This window comes from Rattus norvegicus, chromosome 17 (assembly GCF_021556685.1).
Source record: "Rattus norvegicus strain SHRSP/BbbUtx chromosome 17, alternate assembly SHRSP_T2T, whole genome shotgun sequence".
Lineage (NCBI taxonomy): Eukaryota > Metazoa > Chordata > Mammalia > Rodentia > Muridae > Rattus > Rattus norvegicus.
In genome coordinates, this window is record NC_141550.1 from 38,380,467 (window position 1) to 38,403,650 (window position 23,184).

General features: G+C 38.7%; 1 pseudogene; it reads right to left on the reverse strand.

Moving 5' to 3' along the window:
* Nucleotides 1-6,968: 6,968 nt before the first annotated feature.
* On the reverse strand, nucleotides 6,969-13,693 carry Pkm-ps12 (pyruvate kinase M1/2, pseudogene 12; annotated as a pseudogene).
* Between the last annotated feature and the right edge of the window lie 9,491 nt (nucleotides 13,694-23,184).

Consider the following 23,184-nt stretch of genomic DNA (forward strand, 5'->3'; position numbering starts at 1 on the left):
CAGGACAATAGTGATAAGAACTGCATGGTATTGGTACAGAGAGACACAGGCAGATCAATGGAATAGAACTGAAGATCCAGGAATAAACCCACAAGACTATGGTCACTTGATCTTTGGCAAAGGAGCTAAAACCATCCAGTGGGACAAAGTCTGCATTTTTTTTTTTTATTAACTTGAGTATTTCTTATATACATTTCGAGTGTTATTCCCTTTCCCGGTATCCGGGCAAACATCCCCCTCCCCCCTCACCTTCCTTATGGGTGTTCCCCTCCCGACCCTCCCCCCATTGCCGCCCTCCCCCCACCAGTCTAGTTCACTGGGGGTTCAGTCTTAGCAGGACCCAGGGCTTCTCCTTCCACTGGTGCTCTTACTAGGATATTCATTGCTACCTATGAGGTCAGAGTCCAGGGTCAGTCCATGTATAGTCTTTAGGTAGTGGCTTAGTCCCTCTGGTTGCTTAGCATTGTTGTACATATGGGGTCTCGAGCCCCTTCAAGATCTTCCAGTTCTTTCTCTGATTCCTTCAACGGGGGTCCTATTCTCAGTTCAGTGGTTTGCTGCTGGCATTCGCCTCTGTATTTGCTGTATTCTGGCTGTGTCTCTCAGGAGCGATCTACATCCGGCTCCTGTAAGTCTGCACTTCTTTGCTTCATCCATCTTGTCTAATTGGGTGGCTGTATATGTATGGGCCACATGTGGGGCAGGCTCTGAATGGGTGTTCCTTCAGTCTCTGTTTTAATCTTTGCCTCTCTCTTCCCTGCCAAGGGTATTCTTGTTCCCCTTTTAAAGAAGGAGTGAAGCATTCACATTTTGATCATCCGTCTTGAGTTTCATTTGTTCTAGGCATCTAGGGTAATTCAAGCATTTGGGCTAATAGCCACTTATCAATGAGTGCATACCATGTATGTCTTTCTGTGATTGGGTTAGCTCACTCAGGATGATGTTTTCCAGTTCCAACCATTTGCCTACGAATTTCATAAACTCGTTGTTTTTGATAGCTGAGTAATATTCCATTGTGTAGATGTACCACATTTTCTGTATCCATTCCTCTGTTGAAGGGCATCTGGGTTCTTTCCAGCTTCTGGCTATTATAATATCAAAAGTCTGCATTTTCAATGAGTGGTGCTGTTTCACCTGGCAGTCAGTATGTAGAAGAATACACATTGATCCATTCTTATCTCCTTGTAAAAGGTTCAAGTCCAAGTGGATAAAGAACCTCCACATAAAACTAGATACACTGAAACACATAGAAGAGAACGTACAGAGGAGTCTTGAACACATAGGCAAAGGGGAATATTTCCTGAACAGGATACCAATGCTCTGAGATCAAGAATCACCAAAAGGGACCGCAGAAAATTCTGTAAGGCAAATGCCACTGTCAATGGGTCAAAATGGCAACCAAGTGACTGGGAAAAGATCTTTACCAACCCTACATTCAATAGAGGGCTAATATACACTATATAAAAAAAGAACTCAAGGAGGTAGACTCCAGAGAAATGAATAATCCTATTAAAAACGGAGTACAGAGCTCACCAAAGAATTCTCAACTGAGGAATTTAGAATGGCTGAGAAGCACCTAAAAAATGTTCAACATCCTTAATCATCTGGGAAATGAAATTCAAATAAACCCTGAGATTCTACTTCATACCAGACAGAATGGCCAAGAAAAAAAACTCATGTGACAGCAGATGATGGTGAGGATGTGGAGAAAGAGGAACACTCCTCTACTGTAAGTAGAATTACAAGCTGGTATATCCACTCTGGAAATCAGTCTGGTGGTTCCTCACAAAACTGGACATAGTGCTCCCTGAGGACCCAGGTATACCACTCCTGGGCATATGCCCAAAAGATATTTCAACATATAAAAAGGACACATGCTCCACTATGCTTATAGCAGCCTTATTTATAATATCCAGGAGCCGGAAAGAGCCCAGATGTCCTTCAACAGAGGAATGGATACAGAAAATGTGGTATATTTACACAATGGAGTACTACTCAGCTATCAAAAACAATGACTTCATCAAATTCATAGGAAAGTGGAAACTAGAAAATACCATCCTGAGTGAGGTCATCCAGTCACAAAAGAACACATATGGTATGTACTTACTGATAAGTGGATATTGCCAAAAAGCTCAGAATACCCAAAATACAATTCACAGACCATATGATGCTCAAGAAGAAGAAAGACCAAAAATGTGGATGCATCAGTCTGTCTTACAAGGGGTAACAAAATACCCCTTGTAAAGGGGAGGAAGTAAAGGGACACAGAGTGGAATGGAATCTGAAGGAAAGGCCATTCTGAGACATCCCCAACTAGGGATCTGTTCCATATTCAGCCACCAAACCCAGTCTCTGTTGCTGATGCTAAGAAGTGCTTGCTGTCTGGAGCCAGATATGCATATCTCCTGAGAGGCTTTGTCAGAGTCTTACTGATACAGATTAAGATGCTTGCAGCTAACCATCAAACTGAGCACAGGCACCCCAATGAAGGAGTTAGAGAAAGGACTGAAGGAGCTGAAGGGGCTTGCAAGGAAGAACAACAATATCAACAAACTGGACCCGCCCTGAGCTTTCAGGGACTAAACTACCAACCAAAGAGTACACATGGGGGAACCCATGGCTCCAGCTGCATATGTAGCAGAGGATGGCTTTTTTGGCATCAATAGGAGAAGTCCTTGGTCCTGTGAAAGCTCAATTTTCCAGTGTAAGGGATTGCTAGGCTCTGTTGACTTGGGAGGGGGAGCATCCCCCTTGAAGAAGGGGGAAGGGAAATGGATGAAGTGTTTACAGGGAAAGGAGATAACATTTGAAATGTAAATATATAAACTATCAGTAAAATAAAACAAAAAAGAAAAGAAAAAAATGAAGGAACAAGAGTATCTTCCACAAGTAGCCAGTAGGAGTCACTATCCTAACCTGGGTAGAACTTGAGCATTTAAGACATTATACCGTCCACAGTGATACACATTCTCTAACAAGGCCACAATTACCTCAACAAGCCCATACCACCTAGCAGAGCCACTCCTATAAGCCAAGAATTCAAGAATATGAGTCCATGGCACCCAAACTTATTCAAACCAGCACAAATAGTATAGAACTTAATCTTGCTATCCACTGGTATTGTGTAATTTAAAACTCATAAAAGTAATTTATTTTGGGAACTTTTATTTTGGTATTTTCATATGAAAGTTAATTAGGGATTAAATAATGTAGAAAAAGTGATATCATAAATAGCAAGAGACTCATCTTCTTTCTTTGCTATGTGTATGGCAAAGTGTTAACAGCATCTATACTGCTATATCAGTTAGAAACACCCACATATTGGCAACAGTGAGCCAATGAAGTCTGTGTCTTAAATATCCAATCATGTCCAACTGCTGTTACACATTTTTCTACAGGAATTAGAAGTCCCTGTACAAGTGAAAGCTTATTTCTGTAGTTTCATGTTTCTAAATCAAATCCATCCTTGGCATTTCTCTACTTCCAGAATATGTGCATGCCCAATTGAGGTGTCACACGTTCTTTTTCCTACCTCCAAATGTATTATTCTTCTCTCTTTTTGTGTCCACCACTAATGACCTCTTGACAACTTCCTAAAGTATCCCATATATCTTGATCTTGATAATGCCCTACTCATTTATAAGATGTGTTTTCTGTGAAAAAATGAGCTGTAGCCCTTGCTTTGAAGGTTTTGACATTAGAAACATGGTTATAATTCAGAATGCCAAAAGAACAATGTGAAAATATGTATTTCAAAGGAGCCTTCTGGGTGATATTACTTCAAAACCATTATATGCCATCACTTAGGTAATGCTAGCATATAATGCCCTAGATTTCCATTAGATTATCCGTGATTTCCATTAAACTGTGATGTCTATAGGGGAAGAAACATTTATATCTTGTTCATTTTTAAAGAAACATGTAACCTAGCAACAAGATATACTCAACATATTCTTTTTCATTTGTGTGTGAGATCAACTTTACAACCTAGAAACTTAGTTTGTAACTTTCTTAAAATTTTACTTATTAAGTATTTGTTTGCCAACATATTTTTACTTTTCATTTTATTTTTAAGATTATAATAAATATAATTGCATCATTTTTCTATTTAGTTTCTTCCTTCAAATATATATATATATTTATATATGTAAATATATAAACATATACACACACATATTCCTAAATATAACCATCTTAGACATATAATGTTAATTATATGAATGATTTTATGGGTGACCATTTGGTACTGGATAATCAGTTGTTGTGCTCTTCCCAGAGAGATTATTTTTCCCACTCTCAGTATTCCTTATTTGTCTGTTGTTCTTTGTGTAGTTTGGAAGCCTTCTGGTCTTTCTCTTTCCCCTGTCCATTTGGCGTACCTATTCATGTCCTTGTTTTATGTTCTTGTTTGGAAATTCTCTGCCCCTCTGGCTCTTACAATCTTTCCTTCTTCCTTTCCACAGTATTCCCGAGCCTTAGGTACAAATGTGTTTTGGACATTATACATTAGGACTGGGATCCACAATTCTGCATTTGACCAATTGAAGTTTTCTTTAATTATCTCCATATGTTGTGAAGAGACATCTCCTTAATGAAGGTTAAGAAATATATTTATGAAAGACACACATGGTATGTACTCATTTATAAGTGGCTATTAGCCCAAATGCTTGAATTGCCCTAGATGCACAGAACACATGTAACTCAAGAGGGATGACCAAAATGCGAATGCTTCACTCCTTCTTTAAAAGGGGAACAAGAATACCCTTGGCAGGTAATAGGGAGGCAAAGTTTAAAACAGAGGCAGAAGGAACACCCATTCAGAGCCTGCCCTACATGTGGCCCATACATATACAGCCATCCAATTAGACAACATGGATGAAGCAAAGAAGTGCAGGCCAACAGGAACCGGATGTAGATCTCTCCTAAGAGACACAGCCAGAATACAGCAAATATATAGGCAAATGCCAGCAGCAAACCACTGAACTGAGAATGGGACCCCCGTTGAAGGAATCAGAGAAAGAACTGGAAGAGCTTGAAGGGGCTCAAGACCCCATATGAACAACAATGCCAAGCAACCAGAGCTTCCAGGGACCAAGCCACTACCTAAAGACTTTACATGGACTGACCCTGGGCTCCAACCTCATAGGTAGCAATGAATATCCTAGTAAGAGCACCAGTGGAAGGGGAAGCCCTTGGTCCTGTCAGGATGGAACCCCCAGTGAACGTGATTGTTGGGGGTAAGGCAGTAATGGGGGGAGAATGGGGAGGGGAAGCCCATATAGAAGGGAAGGGTGAGGGATTAGGGGGATGTTGGCCTGGAAACCGGGAGAGGGAAGAACAATCAAAATGTAAATAAGAAATACTCAAGTTAATAAAGAAAAGAAATATATTTTATCTGTGAGTATAAGAACAAATACTGAGTGTATTTAGTAATTATGCTGGTTTAGTAAAGGAGTGGCTATTGCTTCCCTTCCAGGATCGAGGGCTGAAGATCTGTAGAATGTTGTGACGTAAGACAGGAGGTGCAGAGTTTGCAGATTTGCTCACCTGGCTTTCTGAGTCAGCACTGTTTCCTCACAATGCTCCCTTTCCTCCCTCTTGGAATGGTAGTATATAGCTTGTGCCATTATATGTTGGAAACATGTGGTCTACTTTTTTTGCTTTTGATTTTACAGGGGATTAGAGTTAAAGAGAATGAATGAGTCTCAGAAGAGACTTGAAACTTTGAACTTTTAAAAAATGTTGACACTATTATAGACGGTGGGGACTTTTGAAATTGGACAAAATGTATTCTGAGTTTTGATATATCCCTGATGTATCCTCTCTACAGGTCTTCCTGTGTGCTGCCTTGATTATAATAGAGTAAACCTTTGAAATGTAATCCAGTCACAATTAAATATTTTCCTTTTAAAGTGTTGCTATGGTCATGGTGTTTACAGTGTCATGCAATAAATAAAGCTTTAACTATGACAGAGAACTTTTGCTTACTACCAAGGTATGCATGCGAATACATCCTTCGGAGTATTAAGACATGCTGGTGATTGCTTTGGTTTTCACACGTCATAGCTAGGTAGCATTTCTGGTTGATTGCATAGCAACTTCTAATACCATAAAAGTAGTCCTCAGGGAGTAGGCATTCATGTCAGTTCCTGCTCAGAGGTCTCTGGGCCTGGTGGGTGAAGGGCATGATGTCTTCAGCAGTAAGGACTTACATTCTACCTGTGAGAGGAAACCAGGGGCAATAACAACCTATGCACTTTGGAAGTCTCTTGGACAACTCTGACCAACTAAAAAGAGGGCTTCTCATGACTGGGGTTGGGTATTTTGTTAGATGGTCTTTGCTTTTTGTTGTAGGAATAGTCATCCTACATAAGCTAATTTTATTTAAATTATACATGTGTATTTGTAATTATCGTTTTTTTTTCTTCAGTGCTGTTTATTGACATTCAGGTGGGCAATCTAGCAACAGGCCTGGAGACACTGCAGAATAGGAGGTGGAAAGTGGACTCCCTGCAGTGACAGCAGTGGAGTGCACAACGAGGAGGGAGGAGCGGGGAGGCCAAAGCAATTGGGAAAGTAAGTCAGGGCCAGGGCCAAAATTAATTTACACTAGAACCCTGGGCCTCATGCCCTCAGCCCCTGCTCTTGCTGTCTTCTGATTCCAGGCCAGGGCTGGGAATTCTCTGGACAACTTTCTACAGGAGCAAAGAACACAGAGATGCTGCTGACCTTCTGTGATAAAGTCAGAGGGTTTCCAATCCTGCATTCCTCCTTCACTCATGACTCAAGTAGGGCCATGAAAAGTAGCTGAGCTCTATTGCATGTTTCAGAGGCATTAATGTTCCCTGGTGTCCCAGCCCACCAGCGCCACATTATGGCCCAGAGTAAGCACTACAAGCGTTATTGGCCTAATGGATAGAATAGGGGAGGGGAAGGGTTAGGGGATAAAGAGGGGCTCCAGAGGGTCATTAAGGTACAGGCACTACATGCATGGTGTTGGTGAAGCCAGAGGCAGGGCGCCACCCGGTCAGCACAATGACCACATCTGCCTTCTTGAAGAAACCTCGGGCCTTGCCAACATTCATGGCCAAGTTTACACGAAAACCAACATCCTCAGCTCAGGTATTCTGTACAGCATCCTTACACAGCACAGGGAGATGGCACGGTCCAGATGGGCCTGGCGAGCCGCCTGGGGATTGCAGGTCACAACATTAAAGGTGCCCTCTCGGGCGGTACGGGGCCACTTGGTGAGCACGATAATAACCCCACTGCAGCACTTAAAGGAGGCTTCCAAGGCGACCTTGGCGGCGGCAGCTTCTGTTAGGTCGCTGGTAATGGTCGCCAGATGGAGGAGTTCCTGGAATAACTGCAAATGATATATGGCATCCTCTGCCTCTCGGGCAATCAGGTGCTGCATGCAAACAATCTCTAGAGGATAGTTCTCTTTGGCTGTTTCTCCGGACAGCATGATGCAATCAGCTCGAACTAGGACCGGGTTGCCCACATTCACTGCCCTGCCCACATCACTGCCTTCAGCTCTGGTGGGCGTGGCTTCTTGATCATGCTCTCTAGCATCTGTGTTGCTCACATGACCAGCTTCCCAGCTTGGTTGCATTGTCCGATCATAATCTTCTGAGCCAGGAAGACCTCTGCAGAATTTCAATGCCCAGGTCACAACAAGCCACCATGATCCTATCACTGGCCTCCAAAATCTCATCAAACCTGCGGACACCTTCATGGTTCTTGATTTTGCTGATGATATTGATGTTCTTGCCTTTCTCTCCCAGGACCTTCCTAACTTCATGCATGTCAGCTGCCTTGCAGTTAAAAGATGCAAACACCATGTCCACTTCTTGCTCCAACCCAAACTTCAGATCCTGGATGCCCTTTCCTGACATGGCGGGGAGGTCCAAAGCAGCACTGGGCAGGTTCACGTCCTTCTTGCTGCCCAAGGAGCCACCATTCTCCACCTCTCTCAACAGGTAGTCAGCACCTTTTTCCTTTACCTGCAATGAGATGAGCCCATTGTTCACGTAGATCTTGCTGCCCACCTCCACCTCCTTCTAGATGTTCATATAGTCCAGCCACAGGATGTTCTCGTCCCTTCTCCATGCAGCTGTTGCACAGGTTGATCTTCAGAGTGGCTCCCTTCTTCAGCTCCACCTCTGCAGTGCCGCTGCCCTTGATGAGTCCAGTGGGGATCTCAGGTCCCTTTGTGTCCAGAGCCACTGCAACGGGACAGTAGAGCATGAGATCAGATGCAAAGCTTTCTGTGGCTGCACGGGCATTCTTGATGGTCTCTGCATGGTACTCATGGGTTCTATGAGAGAAATTCAGCTGAACCGCATTCATCCCCGATTTAATCATCTCCTTCAGCATCTCCATAGATCAGGAAGCAGGACCAATGGTACAAATGATACCAGTGTTGCGGGCCATGATGGGTGTAGTGTCAATGTCCAGGCGGCACATGTGTTCCAGGAATGTGTTAGCCATGGCTGCATGGAGCTGCTGGGTCTGCATGAAAGCAGTCCCTGCTTCGCTGTGTGGCTTCGAAATGGTTCCTGAAATCCTTGGGTGCACTTTGGATCCTGTTGCGATATTAGAGCAGATCTCTGCTGAGTCAGGATGCGTGGCTACTGTTCCATATTATAGGGTTTTTTTGTTTGTCTGTTTTTGTTTTTGTAAACAGTGAATAGTATTATTCCTTATGACATTTTTCAGACTCCTTATTGTTATTTTACCTGCCTCCCTCCTTATTCTGGTCCTATAACTTCCAAGGCCATTAGGCTGGAATCTCTGGAGTAAGTGAAATACACTTAAGCCATTTTACAAAGTCATGTTTTATGACAACTAAAGATATTATTCAAATTTCTCTCACAGTACGGAAATTATTTCTAGGTTTGTTCATGAGTCACGTATTAGAGTTCACATGTGAATGCTAATGGTGGCTGAAATTTTTACATATAGAATAGAAGAAGATTTGCTGAAGTCAAAGCCAATATTAGCTTCCTTGACATATCATTACCCCTTATCCTTGGACAATATTTACTAAGAGCATTTTTTTTTCCAGAATAACATTGCAGGCGATGTGTGAGGAATAAATTGTTAAGTATAAATGCCATTAGAAAGTCCAGGTAAATGTCACAGCAAATGTAAGTAATGTGGAATTAGATGGAGACCACACCCCCCCACACACTCATGTGCATCATGTACACGCACAATATTTTAAGCTGTTATAGTTTTGTTTCCTGCAAAGTATGTTTGCTCCCAGTGTGATGCTAAAGATAACTTAATATATACAATTTGAGTAGAAATTATCTTTCCCCTAGAGGGACATTTTTCTTCCTCTACAGTCCCTGAAATTTCTGAGTTGGTCCCACAAATTTTCATAGTATAATTTATTGCTATACCTATACAGTTCTCTCTTTGGTCCCATACAAATAGCAAAATGTGTAATAAAATATGTTTGAAAAATCAATCCTGTATTTTTTTATAGCATTAAATTAAACATGGTTAAATTAAATGTGATTACCTTGAGTTATTTACGATACTGAAAAAACTGGTTGAGATAAGGCAAATTGTTGAGATAAAGCAGTTGGTTTTGCAAAATGAAATATACATTTTAGCCACTCTGTTTTCAAATTATATAGGACACTTCATGTCTTTAAGAAAGCTAAAATTATATATGATTATTAATGTAAAGAAAAAGAATTGTAACACCTTCTTATAATTGAGCAAAGTATAAAAGTAACTTATAGTATTGTACATGTTAAGCATAGTTATTACTTAATAGATATACTTAAATTTTATTTAATGTTTAATTGATTTATAATAATTGATATACTTATGGAGTTCACCATAATAGATAGAGGTATAAAGTGTAATAATCAGATCAAGGAAATGTGCCAATTGTCTCAAACACTTACTGTTTATCTCTGTTGGAAACAATCAAGTTCCAATTTAGTAGTTATTTTGAAATAATTAATTATCAATAATAGGTATTCTACTATTTTTTAGAAAATTAAAAATTATTCCCTTTACCAAACTGTACCCTTGCACCATTTATTCCTCTGACTTTTCCCCCTCTTTGCCAGACTCTGCTGGCTGTTAGGTTACTGTCTAAACCATCATGTGTTCAATGATTATAGCTTCTACATGTAATGAGAACACATGGTATTTGTCTTTAGGTCCATGAGTGATTTCACTTAACATTGTCCTGTAATTTTCTGCAAGTGATAGGATTTCATTGTTTTCATGGGGGTAACATTCTGTTGTTATATAGGTGGAGCTTTCTTCACTAGTTCCTCTCTCAGCAGTGGTGTTTATACTGCTTTTGCAGGAATGGGGAATAGACTTCTCAAGTGATTCATTCTATTAGCTGTTGCCAGGACTTGGAATTGAGTTTGGAGAAAGGCAAAAGCTGCTTCTGAAATCCAATGGAAAGATGTTAGGTACTGATTAGGTGGTGCTAATATGTGAACTGGGGATAATAGAAGGAGGTCATGCACTACAATTATATTCCTGGTTTTGGATGCAATACCCATGTGGATGCCTTTGTAGAGAGCTTTAGTGTAGTATAGTTAAGGCTAATTCTTGAAAAAAATTGTATACTGAATATGTAAGTTCTCAACCCTCTTTTCACTGTTGTATTAGTCTTAATACAAGTAATATTCTTGTATATGGAGGCTTAAACATGCTACCACATTTAGAGTGTTATCAACCGCACATTTTGTTCTGTGTGTTCAAACATGGCATGCTTTTTCTAGTAAACGTATGCACTCACAAAACCAGTCAATTTCTACTGTAAGCTGCCAAATATATGACACTCTTCCATACTATCACTTTTCCGATCATCCTGCCAGGGAAAACAGATGTAAAGATGGGAATTAATAATCAAAACAACAATGAAAAAGAAGAGAGGGGGAAAGTATGAAAAAGAAAGAAAGGAGACAACAAATGAAGATGAGAAAATAGGAGATGACATCAAGAAAACAAACACACTGGGGTTGGGGATTTAGCGCAGTGGTAGAGCGCTTGCCTAGCAAGCACAAGGCCCTGGGTTCGGTCCCCAGCTCTGAAAACAAAACAAAACAAAACAAAACAAAACAAAAAACAAACACACAAATTTTTTGTGTAGAAATTCCAAAAAAAAAAAGGAAAATGAATCCTAAAAAGGAACATTAAAATAACAAGACTACTATCTCCAGGCATAATGTCTGTGAATGCTGAGGTGAGGCTGGCTCAGCCATCTGCAATGGATTGCTCACTAGCAGTTAAGGAAAGGTAGGTGGTAACTGGATCTCATGTTTATCATTCCACTCCTAGAAATAGATCTGTGAGAATTGTAGAAAGAAGCCAAGAAGATGCATGAATGATGTCACGGAGTTAAGGTGAAGGATGGGGGGATTCCCCATTATAAGGGGGAACTTCCCTGCGCTGATTTAAATTAGTAGACCCTCCAGGATAGGAAGGAAATGGCAGGGTGAGAAAAGCTACGGGAAACTGAGCTGCAGGTGACTCTCCTTCCCATAACGTTCAGCAGAAGGATGGGTAAGGGTCAGTGGTCATCTCTGTTGATGTGTTCAGGGAGTTCTGAGACACTTTCTGCTTGCCAAACCATTTGTTAACAAAGAACATATAACAGAAAGTGGAAAGGCGTCTGTATTCCATTTCTACATGTTGCCTGAGAGGGCAGCTATGAGTCTGTCATCATGCCTGTTCTTGACTGAGACAATGTGGATTCTCTGTATTATTATTATTTTTTTGCCCATAAAAAGAAGAATATCACTGTGTACCAAGAGAGAAATGTCCATGATGAAACCTGAGGAATGATTGTTTAGGGGGATTGTAGGACATCAACTTCACCACAACTGAGAACCCCAGGCACTTGATGCTGGAGCTGAGAAAGAGTGACAACCAACTTTAAATTAGTGTTTGACGTAGCTAAAGTTGTCCTGGGCAGAAGATAGCATTCACTGGTTTTAGTCCTTGAGGTACTATTGCAAATTTCCTCTTTATTCTGACTTGTTTGTCAAATCGTTTGAATATATATTTCAATGCATCAATTCCTTGACTAGCAGCAACAAGAATGAAGTTGGCTTTTAAATATTTACCACAACATTTACTAACTCTAGTTCATATGGTTGTTATAATGATTAGAGGGAATAGTACATAAACTTTTGAATGTACAGTGTATATGTGCCCTGTGTTAGTTTTCACCTTATTATTTTTACTCTACTAGTTTAACACTGTATTGCTTGACAATGCTAAGGAAAAGTTTTTACCCACTGACTCTTTTGACAACTATATGAAACTGTTCCTTTACAATAAACATTACTCTAGTTATACTTTAGATTTCTTCTTTTCCCCTTAACTTTGAAAGTTGCTTATGTCATAGAAAGTTAGTCATTATATAATATTCTAAAAATCTTATTCTATACATAGAGGAGAATTCTGAAAGGGACACATATGGCAGCATTCTCAAAGAATTGTAGCTAAAATAGGCCTTGTGTGAGTTACTTTGTTTTTCTGTGATCAAATACCTGAGAAAAAGTAGCTTTAGGGAAGAGAGATTTCTTTGAACCTACATTTTAGGGAATAGTCTGGAAGGGCATAAGGGGAGCAAGATAGTGCTGTGGTATCCATAGTGTGAAGCTGCCGGCTCCTGTCTCCAGAGTGAAAGGAAAAGAGAGCTAGTCAGCTAGGCTTATCACTCACTTCTAGTTAGGCCCAATTTCTAAAGGCTTTCTGACCTCTGTAAACAGAACTATCATTGAAGGACCAGGAATGAACATTTGAGTTTGTAGAGGATGCTGAAATCTAAACCATAACAGAAATTTTCAAAGTGGAGCAAGGATGGATAAGCTAGAGAAACCCAAAGATGTAGAAGAGGCTAAAGAACAATTATAGCTTGAGTAGAAAAAAATGTGATCATTGGCAGCCAGGAATGGAATAAGCTAAGAACTTAGGGCATGAATACCTAGTTTCACTTGGTTCCTGGCAGAGGCTTACAAAGCCTGAAATCAAGAAATGGCCAGTATGCTTCAATATAGGGAAAGAATCTTAGGAAGGAAGTAGATATCTCTAGTATGAGTGAGATGAATATTTTATGTAGAAGCATGTGTGGGGGCACATGCCATGGCACACATGCTGAAATCAGAATGTATCTTGCATGGATCAGTTCTCTTTGACTCCGTGTTCTGGGGTTAGACCTCAGGTCATCATGCATGACAACAATTGCTTTTATATGCTGAGCTGTGCATCTTTCTAGTCCTGAAGCGATCAATTGTATCAGAAGGAAGTGTCAATATGGTGGTTTATCTTTTAGTTTTCAACTTCTTATATACTGTTAGGATATCTGGAAAATAATTAGTCTCATATTCCGGCTCAGTTCTTTGGAAAGAAGAGTAGATGACTTCAAACTAAAATCAGATGTGAATGGGTTAAAAATTTCATTAGCCTTTTGGTGAATTCCTAGTGAGCAGTCTATCTATTGTTCACCTTAATCCAGCTCTCATGGCACTGGGAGTTACCATGGGAACTCTAGTTTAGCTTTTTGAACAATAATGGTATTGGAAGGGCTCTGTTTTGCTAGTGAGGGCAGGAGTGGGTGTTCTACCAGATAAAAGCTATCAGAAGTTAATGAAATTGGTTTTATCTTTGTCCGTGTCCAGATTCTTAATGTTTTACCCATGGTGAACTTGAGAGATAGCCAATTTGGAAAGAGTTGCCTGTGCATGCTTCTGTCTTTTGTTTTACAGGAGAAGCTAAGTGCTTTGAATTTCATGCCTAACAAGATGGTAAGAAGAAGTTCATGCTTTCAAATGAATGGAGAGAAAATCTGAAATCTGTAATGACAGAGCTGACAGTGTAGGAAGGTTCATTCACAGGAGGTAACCTGGATGAACAGAGAAAATAAATTATCTATGAATCTCAAGAGGAAGAAAGATGGTAATTTAACAACACCTAGCAAGCATTCCCCAGAAGCCCCTTCTCTTTTCAGCTAGAAATAAGTCCTAAAGGAAGCAAACAACTGACCCCCATTCTGATACATATGGGTAATTTCTGGCAAGTGAAATAGTTTTCTGTATCTTTTAGAGGTAACATTAAATTGGATTCTATTTCTTTATAATTAAATTTCTCATTAAACCACCTTGAAATAACATTGCTTAGACTTTTACTAATGTAATCATGGCACTATTAATACTACACTATCAAGAAATTAACTGTCTTTGAAAGGAGAAGGACAGGGGGATATACATTACTATTCTAAGGTATACTCATTGGGGATCTCACATTAAAATCCTTTAAAATCTTTCAAGTGGAAGGACACTTATCAAAATGTCCCAGGGTATTCTTAACTGGAATGAAAGTTGTAGCCTTGTACCTTCTTGGCACATTTATGACACATGTGCATCTATACTTGCTTCCTTTGGTACAAGGACATAACCTGTTGTCAATAACATTCTTTCTTTTATATACAGTAAGAGACATATTTGAAGCCTTGATAGAATTCTGCATTAAACCATCTGGTTCTGGCTTTTTAAAATTTTTTTTAAAATTTTATTTCATTAGGAATTATGTGAATGTTTAAATGGTTTACCTGATCTTGATTTAACATTGGTACATGATATCTATCTAGAAAATTGTCCATTTCATCCAAATTTTCCAGTTTTGTTGAGTATAGGCTTTTGTAGTAGTATCTGATGATTTTTTGAATTTCTCAGATTCTGTTGTTATGTCTTTCTTTTCTGATTTTTTTTTAATTTGGATACTCTCTCTCGGTGCCTTCTGGTTAGTCTGGCTGAGGGTTTATCGATCTTGTTGATTTTCTCAAAGAATGAGCTCCTGGTTTTATTGATTCTTTGTATAGTTCTTTTTGTTTCTACTTGGTTGATTTGAGCCTTGAGGTTGATTATTTCCTGATTTCTACTGCTGTTGGGTGTATTTGCTTTTTTTTTTTCTAGAGCTTTTAGGTGTGTTGTCTAGCTGCTAGTGTATTCTCTCTCCAGTTTCTTTTTAGAGGCACTTAGAGCTATGGGTTTTGTTCATAGCACTGCTTTCATTGTGTGCCATAAGTTTGTGTATGTTGTGCATTCATTTTCATTAAGTTCTAGAAAGCCTTTAATTTCTTTCTACCTTTCTTCTTTGACAAAGGTATCATTGAGTAGAGCGTTGTTCATTGATATATGTATGTGGGCTTACTGTCATTTTTGTTATTATTGAAGATCAGCCTTAGTCCATGGTGATCTGATAGGATTTGTGGGATTATTTCAATCATCTTGTATCTGTTGAGGCCTGTTTTGTGACTGAATATATGGTCAACTTTGTAGAAGGTACCATGAGGTGCTGAGAAGAATGAATATTCTTTTCCTTTAGAATAAAATGTTCTATAGATATCTGTTAAATCCTTTTGGTTCATAACATCTGTTAGTTTCTTTGTGTCTCTGTTTAGTTTGTTTCCATGGCCTGCCAATTGATAAGAGTGGGGTGTTGAAATATCCCCCTATTTTTGTGTGATGTGCAATGTGTGCTTTGAGCTTTAATAAAGTTTCTTTTATGAATGTAGGTGCCCTTGCATTTGGGCCATAGATGTTCAGGATTGAGAGTTCATCTTCGTGAATTTTTCCTTTGATGAATATCAAGTGTCCTTCCTTATATTTTTTGATAACTTTTGGTTGAAGGTCGATTTTATTGCATACTAGAATAGCTACTCCAGCTTGTTTCTTGGGAACATTGGCTTGGAAATTGCTTTCCAGCCTTTTTCACTGAAGTAGTGTCTGTTTTTGTAGACTTAATACTAATACTGTCCAAACTATTCCACAAAATAGAAGCAGAAGGAATACCACCCAATTCCTTCTATGAAGCCACAAATACACTTATACCTAAACCACACAAAGACTCAACAAAGAAAGAGAACTTCAGATTAATTTCCCTTATAACTATCGATGCAAAAATACTCAATAAAATTCTCACCAACTGAATCCAGAAATATATCAAAATGATCATCTATCATGATCAAGTAGGCTTCATCCCAGGGATGCAGGGATGGTTCAATTATATGGAAATTTATCAACATAATTCAGCACATAGACAAACTAAAAGAAAAAATGACATGATCATCTCATTAGATGCTGAGAAAGCATTTGACAAAATTCAACACCCCTTCATGTTAAAAGTCTTCGAAAAATCAGGAATTCAAAGCCCATACCTAAACATAGTAAAAAGCAGTATACAGCAAACCAATAGCCAACATCAAACTAAATGGAGAGAAACTTGAAGCAATCCCACTAAAATCAGGGTCTAGAAAATGCTGCCTACTCTCACCCTACTTATTCAATATAGTACTCGAACCTAGCCAGAGCAATCAGACAACAAGAAGAGGTCAAAGAGATACAAATTGGAAAGGAAGAATTCAAAATATCACTATTTGCAAAAGATCTGATAGTATATTTGAGTGACCCCCAAAATTCCATCAGATAACTCCTAAAGCTGATAAACAACTCCAGCAAAGTGGCTGGATATAAAATTAACTCAAACAGAACATTAACCTTCCTCTACTAAAAGGTTATCAGACTGAGAAAGAAATTAGAAAAAGGATACTCTTCACAATAGCCAGAAGTAATATAAAATATCTTGGTGTGACTCTAACCAAGGAGGTAGATCATGCAATAAAATTGAAGACCAGAAATGAGCCTACACACCTATGGTGACTTGATATTTGGTAAAGGAGTTAAAACCATCCAGTGGGGAAAAGCATTTTCAACAAATGGTACTGGTTCAACTGGAGGTCAGCATGGAGAAGAATACAAATTGATCCATTCTCATCACCCTGTACAAAACTCAAGTCCAAGTGGACCTCCATATAAACCCAGATACACTCACACTAATAGAAGAAAAAGTGGGGAAGATCTTTGAACACATGGACACTGGGGAAAATTTCCTGAACAAAATACCAATGGCTTATGCTCTAAGATAAAGAACTGACAAATGGGACCCCATAAAATTGTAAAGCTTCTGTAAGGTAAAAGACACTGCCATTAGGACAAAATGGGAACCAGCAGATTAGGAAAAGATCTTTACTAATCTTACATCCAATCATGGGCTAATATGCAATATATACAAAGAACTCAAGAAGTTAGATTCCAAAGAACCAAATAACCCAACTAAAAATGGGATACAAAGCTAAAGAAAGAATTCTCAGCTGAGGAATATCAAATGGCTGAGAAGTTCCTAAAGAAATGTTCAACATCCTTAGTCATCAGGGAAATGCAACTCAAAACAACCCTGAGATTCCACCTCACACAAGTCAGAATGGCTAAGATCAAAAACTCAGGTGATAGTAGATGCTGGTGAGAATGTGGAAAAAGAGGAACACTCCTGCAATTTTGGGATTGCAAGGTGGTACAACAACTCTGGAAATCAGTCTGAAGGTTCCTCAGAAAATTATACATAATACTACATGAAGAACCAGCTATACCACTCCTGGGCATGTACCCAAAAGATGCTCCAACAAATAACAAGGACACATGCTCCACAATGTTCATAGCAGCCTTATTTATAATAGCCTGAAGCTGGAAAGACCCAGATATCACTTAACAGAGGAATGGATGCAGAAAATGTGGTAATTTACACAATGGATTGCTTCTCAGCTATTAAAAATAATGACTTTATGAAGTTAATAGTCAAATGGATCGAACTAAAAAATATCATCTGGAGTGAGATAACCCAACCATAAAAGTCCTCTCATGGCATGCACTCATGGCTAAGGAGATATTAACCCAAATGCTCTGATTAGCCAATCATACCATCCTCAAATCACATAAAGCTCAAGAAAAGGGATGATGAAAGTGCAGTCCTTCTTAGAAGGGGGAACAAAAATATTAATAGGAGGAAATATAGAGACAAAGTTTGGGGTAGAAATGGAAGGAAAGGCCATCCAGAGACTGCCCCACCTGGGTATCCAGCCCAGATCTATACAGCCACCAAACCCAGACAATATTGATTGCTGATGCCAAGAAGTGCATGGTGACAGGTACCTGATATAGTATTTTCATGTGAGAATCTGCCAGAGCATGACAAATACAGAGGCGAATGCTCGTAGCTAACCTTTGAACTGAGAATGGGGTCCACATAGGAGGAGTTACAGAAAGGATTGAAGGAGCTGAAGGGGTGTGTAACTCCATGAAAACAAGAGTACCAACCAACCAAAGCTTCCAAGAGCTAAACCACCATCCAAAGAGTACAAATGGACAGACTTATGGCTCCAACTGCATATGTACCAGAGGATGAACTGTTGGGCCCTAATGGGAGGAGAAGTTCTTAGTCCTTTGAAGGTTCCATCCCCCAGTGTAAGGGAATGCAGGACAGGGAGGTGGGAAGGGGTGGGTGGGTGGGTGTGTGGGGGAACACTCTCATAGAAGAAGGGGGAGGGATGGGTTATGGAGTTTATAGAAGAGAAACTGGGAAAAGGGATAACATTTGATATATAAATAAAAAAATCCAATAAAAAAATACTGCGTAAAAAGAGACATATTTGCATTAATGTATTGGCATCTTCTGATACAGTGTTGTGATCGTCACTATCTCCTTTGCAGCCTGTTCAAGTGACAATACTCTTTCAGTGAAGACAGCAGGCACTTTTCTTGGACACGCAAGAATAGAATCCTATTTCATAACCTGTGGAAATGAATCTAGAGCCAGAGGTGGAAACCTAAACTGTGATGGGAAGAACATCTACTCATCAGGGAGCTGTATGTTCCTATGCCACAGTAGCTCTTCCCTTAACTCAGACTCCTGCAAACCATCACTGCTGAGCCGGACTGCCATCTGAGTTCCAACCAAAAAAATTACGTTTTCTCTTTCTCCTCCTTCTAGCTCCCTTTTTCAGACACAATCTAAAGCCATACACACACCATCCATGACTCTCCAGTTATTCTCTCTGTCTTGCTGAAGACTCTCAAACCATGTAGCTGTTAATAGACATCAGTTGCTGAATCTCATACTTATCACATAGAAAATGTCAATTTTTATCTTCATCTTTCCCTTTCTAAATCCAGTAAAGTTGTTCCAAGGTTTTCTTCTGTACTTTGTTTTTAAATTCTTCTACCTACAAGACCAAGAACCCACAAAAGGAATATTGCATCACCTAATGATGGTATTTTAATAATATGAGTTTTCTTCACTTTGTCTAAAGTTCAGCAAATTTCTTCCCTGTTTAGTTTAAACAAACTCAAAGTCAGCCATGGTGGCTGAGAAGGTCGAAGATAATGATCTCTCTGCCACTCCTACTCACCTCCATCTATTACATATATGCTCATAGCCTGGCTGTCTTTCCTGTAGTCAGCTTGAAGGCTGGCTTCCTTGGGGAAGCAGCTTTGCTCTCTCGTCATTACAGCAATAACTTGCAATACAGTAAAAAGAAAAAGGAAACAAAGGAAAAATATCCAAAAATAAATATGAAAAATTGAATTCTGTTTCTCACTAACACTTGGTGTAGAAACGTACCTGTGAATCCGAGCTTGCTTCCTAAATTGTTTACTTGGTTTGTTTATAACATTACAAGACAAACATGATTGGTACAAGTTTTTAACATCTTTAAACTTTAGATTGGTATGTTCAAAATACTGTAAATTTCTCTAATTCCCACCATCTGTAAGAAACAAATGTGTAAATGACTTTAGACATAAAGATAGTTTATGTATCCATCAGACAGCTATGCTGGTAAGTGGACAAATGCTTGTATGGTTTGAAACTCAGCCAGGCACTACCACTGAATGTTATTAAATAGCCTCTTGAATTAACAAATTTTCTCTTAGTACTAAGCATGGTCATTACTGTGTTTTGTGGAATGAATGGGCAGTAAGAAGTATTCATTTTCATTCATTTGTATAGTATTTCTGTCCATGATGTTTGTTTATATGAAGTGCTATATCAATTATATTGCCTCATGCATGGTCCATGAAATAGTGATGTTTGCTAATTTAAACTAATGAGTTTGTGTTCTGTTTTCCTGGATGACAGTCATCTGTGGGTAATATGTTTCAACTGCTGAATATGAATTACCATTTGTGATCTGGATGATTTTGATTTCATATATGACATTCAAGGTTTACCATGCAAGTAATCAGAGTAAGCAAGCAGGCAGAGTAGAAAAAAAAGTTCTCCATTTATCAAGAGCTCAAGGTTTTTCTGAGTCTCGTACAAAGAAAAATCTCATAATAAGCTTTTGGGCAAACTCTACCTTGATGGTACATGGCAGCACCTCTAGGTGGTCAGTGATTTAATGAGTTAATGTCCTAATAAAATATAGGAATATAAATTTCAAAAGTGTGTTAAAAATCACCTAAGAAATTTGTTTTGGCCAAGTGAAGCAGGACACATTATAATAATTTGAAGTGGGGTAGACAACCCTTAGTTATCTCTGATAAAATTATCTCTCAACAGAGAAAAACTTGGCTCTGAGCATGTATACTGTGTGTGATTTTTAATATTTTAAGTCACATAGAATGTAGGAATGGATGAATTGTATAGTTGTCAACCATTAATGAAATGTAAATCAGTATATATCAGTTCAGCAAACCAAGGTACTAGGCACAACATGGAGACAGTAGGTACTTCATACAAAAAAAGATGCAAATACAAATAAAACAAATATACTATGAAGAAATACTTTCTGCATTTGTTACTTCACTCATTGCTGTGATCAAATACCTAAAAAGAAGCAACTTGAGAGAGGACAAATGCATTTTGTCTCATGGTTTGAGGCACTACCATCCATCATGACTGGGAAGGAAGAGTGTCAGGAGTCATTGCCCCATATGACTGAAATCTTGCACATGTATGGGCCAATCAAAAAGAGAGAGGAATGCTAGCCCTTGGTTTACATTCCTCTTTTTCCATGGAACAGTGCCATCCACATTCAGAATAGATTTTCTTACCCCCATTAAACATCTCTGGAAAGTTAAGGTAAGTCCAAATTAATGTGTCCTAAGTGATTCTAAAACCTTCATGATCAAGTGGAACATAAAGATGAGTCATCACACTTGCATAGTTTTTCTTATTCTTGTGTTCAAAGAGTTGAAAAATATAAATTCTATTTTTATTTGCCATTACCAAACCTCGATGCAATAACCCATAAATTGTTTTTCTGGTATGCAAATTTACTTATATCTTTAAAACTGCAAATATGTTTTCATTTTATATAATTCACCACACATAATATACCTTCATAATTGAATATCAATAAAGCCACATCCTGACCAGAGATTTTAAGACAACTGAAGGAATATTCATAAAATGTTTTATATTCATTTAATTTCATGAAATAAGAAACGTTAAAAATATACTCAGTCAAAAAGCAAGTCTCAGTAAATACAAGAAAATTAAATAACTGCCTGTATCTTATCAGACCACCACGGATTAAAGTTGGACTTCAACAACAGAAAAACCAGAGAACCTAAAAACTCATGGAAATTTAACAACTCTACTCAATGACCACTCGGTCAAAGAAAAAAGAAAGGAAGAATGAATGAAGGAAAGAAAGAAAGAAAGGAAGGAAGAAAGAAAGAAAGAAAGGAAGAAAGAAGGAAAGAAAAAGACTTTCTAGAGTTCAATGAAAGCATAACTTAACTTCTAGGACATAACAAAAGCACTGCTAAGAGGATAGTTTATATTGCTAATTCCCTTCATAAAGTTATTACTGAGATCTCATACTCAACTTTACAGCACACCTGAAAGCTCTAGAACAACAAAACCAAAAACAAAAAGTAAATAAATAAAGCACACCCAAGAGGAGTAGCTATCAGGAAATAATCTAATTCAGGGCTAAAATCAATAAAACAGAAACAAAGAGAACAATGCAAAGAATCAGTGAAACCAAGAGCTGGTTCTTTGAGAAAATCAACAAGATAAACAAACCCTTAGCCAAAGTGACTAAAAAGCAGAGAGATAACATTCAAATTAACAAAATCAGAAAAAAAAAGAGGGTGGAATAAAAACAGACCCCAAGGAAATTCAAAGAATCATTAGGTCTTACTGAAAAACAAATCAACAAACGAACAAAGAATAAACCAAAACCCTCATTCCACAAAATTAGATAAAAATAATTATTTAAAAATAATTTTTTAAATAAATACTACACACCAAAGATAAATGAAGGTAAGTTAAGCTTCCAAATAGACCTATAACATTTAAGAATTGAAGTCACTCATTAAAAAACTTCCAACCTGGAAAAAACCTAAAGAAATGTTCAACATCTTTAGTCATAAGGGAAATGCAAATCAAAACAACCCTGAGATTCCACCTCACACAAGTCAGAATGCCTAAGATCAAAAACTCAGGTGACAGCAGATGCTGGCTAGGATGTGGAGAAAGAGGATGTGGTGGGATTGCAGACTGGTACAACCATTTTGAAAATCAGTCTGGAGGTTTCTCAGAAAATTGGACATTGAACTACCTGAGGACCCAGCTACACCTCTCTCGGGCATATACACAAAAGATGCCCCAACATATAACAAAGACACATGCTCCACTCTGTGCATAGCATCCTTACTTATAATAGCCAGAAGCTGGAAAGAACCCCGATGCCCTTCAACATAGAAATGGATACAGAAAATGTGGTATATCTACACAATGGAATATTACTCAGCTATCAAAAACAATGACTTTATGAAATTCATAGGCAAATGGATAGAACTGGAAAGTATCATCCTGAGTGAAGCAACCCAATCACAGAAAAGCACACATGGTATGCACTCATTGATAAGTGGCTATTAGCCCAAATGCTTGAATTACCCTTGATGCACAGAACACATGAAACTCAAGAAGGATGACCAAAATGCGAATGCTTCACTCCTTCTTTAAAAGGGGAACAAGAATACCCTTGGGAAGGAATAGGGAGATAAAGTTTAGAACAGAGGCAGAAAAAACACCCATTCAGAGCCTGCACCACATGTGGCCCATACATATACAGCCACCAAACTAGATAAGATGGATGAAGCAAAGAAGTGCAGGCCGACAGGAACCGGATATAGATCTCTCCTGAGAGACACAGCCAGAATACAGCAAATACATAGGCGAAAGTCATCATTAAACCACTGAACTGAGAATGGGACCCCTGCTGAAGGAATCAGAGAAAGGACTGAAAGAGCTTGAAGGGGCTTGAGACCCCATATGAACAACAAT